Raw genomic sequence first — 1,404 nt, 5'->3', positions numbered from 1 at the left:
GAAAGAGGGAAAGCAAGGGGGTGGAGGATGGCGAAGAAATGGGAGAAGCGGAAGAGGGAGAAAATTGAGCAGAAGAGCAGTGGCGAAGGTGGGAGAGAGTGGAAAGAGGGAGAAAAGAGGGAGAAAAGAGGGAGAAAAGAGGGAGAAAAGAGGGAGAAAAGAGGTAGAAAAGAGGTAGAAAAGAGGGAGAAAAGCGTGGAGAGAGGAGGAGGAGAGCCGGAACGACCCGGGGGTTGCCGTGGCGTTATCGACCGGACTGGTGGTCGGTACGAAACCAGGCGTCGGCGCCGTGGATGGCCCGGCTTCCTCAAGTGCCGGACCATCCTCCACCTCCACTGCTACCACCACCACCGCCTCCACCACCACCGACGGCAGCAGCAGCAGCCAGCAGCAGCAGCAGCACCAGCACCGCCACCTCCATGGAGGTCGCGCGGTTGGCCATCAGTAGAGCCCGGGACAGACTGCCGATCGCGCACACGGAGGGTGCGGGTCGTCCCTGGGATTGGTCGTCGGATCGGGTTTGGTCAGTCAGTCGGTCGGTTGGTTGCTCGGTCATAGCGCGGTGATCTCGCGCGTACGTTTGCGATCGGTTCCCGAGTTCCGCTTCTTTTCTTTTTCTTCTCTCCTTTTTTCTTCCTCTCTCTCTCTCTCTCTCTCTCTCTCTCCCTCTCTCTCACTCGTCGTCGTCGTCGTCGTTGAGTCTTCCGCTTCCGATGTCGCTGCCAATTGCACGATCGCACGGTCGTCGAGTTGTCGTCGCCGCGATCGCGATCGGTAACGCGTCGTTGTGAGATAGTCCTCTGTCTTCTGGGAGTAGCAGTGACGGCAGGAGAGGAGCGATCGCGAGATGAAGACACCTCGTGGGTAGTAGTGGTGTTGGCAGAGGGTGCAGGTGGTGGAGTGGTGGACGAGTTTGTTCGCGAGCCGAGCAAACCGAGTTGACCTGCACGAGTGCGGTGTGATGAACTAGACGTGGATTTTTCTACCGGGTCTTATAATCGTGTTCCTTCGACCTTCGTCGCCGCGATGTGTGCCGGTGTCGGCTTTGTCCGATGCATCAGACTGGACCAGTTCGTGGCAAGACGACTGCTGCCGTGTTATCGGATTCGCGTAGCAGTTCGTTGACTGAACAAAGCCGGCTGCCGTTGCATTGACTGTGCACCAACGAGATATCCTCGTGGAGCTTTGTATGAAATTCGAAAACGGTACGTCAGCACAGTGGTGAAACGAACGGCGGATAACAGCTGCGTGATCACGTTCGATTGTTCCACGTTTCGCCACGCGAATCAATGGATCCGCGCTGCCTTATCGCCGTCTAATCATGTAAATTCCCAACGACCTGCTCGTTCCGGCTTATGGTTTAATAGTAAACTACTTAGCGAAGTGTTAACTTTGTTCCTTTCC

General features: G+C 56.3%; 1 protein-coding gene across 2 annotated transcripts in view; it reads left to right on the top strand.

Moving 5' to 3' along the window:
* The window catches only part of LOC108550836 (neuroligin-1), a 123,460-nt gene that overhangs the window by 8,977 nt on the left and 113,079 nt on the right, over positions 1–1,404 (top strand). Inside the window, exon 1 of one of the 2 annotated variants that reach the window (XM_017904730.1) lies at positions 953–1,205. The exons of the other annotated variant lie outside the window; for it this stretch is intronic. The gene's annotated coding sequence lies outside the window, so the exon portion shown is untranslated. Of the gene's footprint in view, positions 1–952; positions 1,206–1,404 lie in introns of those variants that run through there. 2 annotated transcript variants of the gene reach the window in all.

This window comes from Eufriesea mexicana, unplaced genomic scaffold, assembly GCF_001483705.2.
Source record: "Eufriesea mexicana isolate 0111107269 unplaced genomic scaffold, ASM148370v2 scaffold3062, whole genome shotgun sequence".
NCBI lineage: Eukaryota > Metazoa > Arthropoda > Insecta > Hymenoptera > Apidae > Eufriesea > Eufriesea mexicana.
This window is presented reverse-complemented; position numbering and strand designations above follow the sequence as displayed.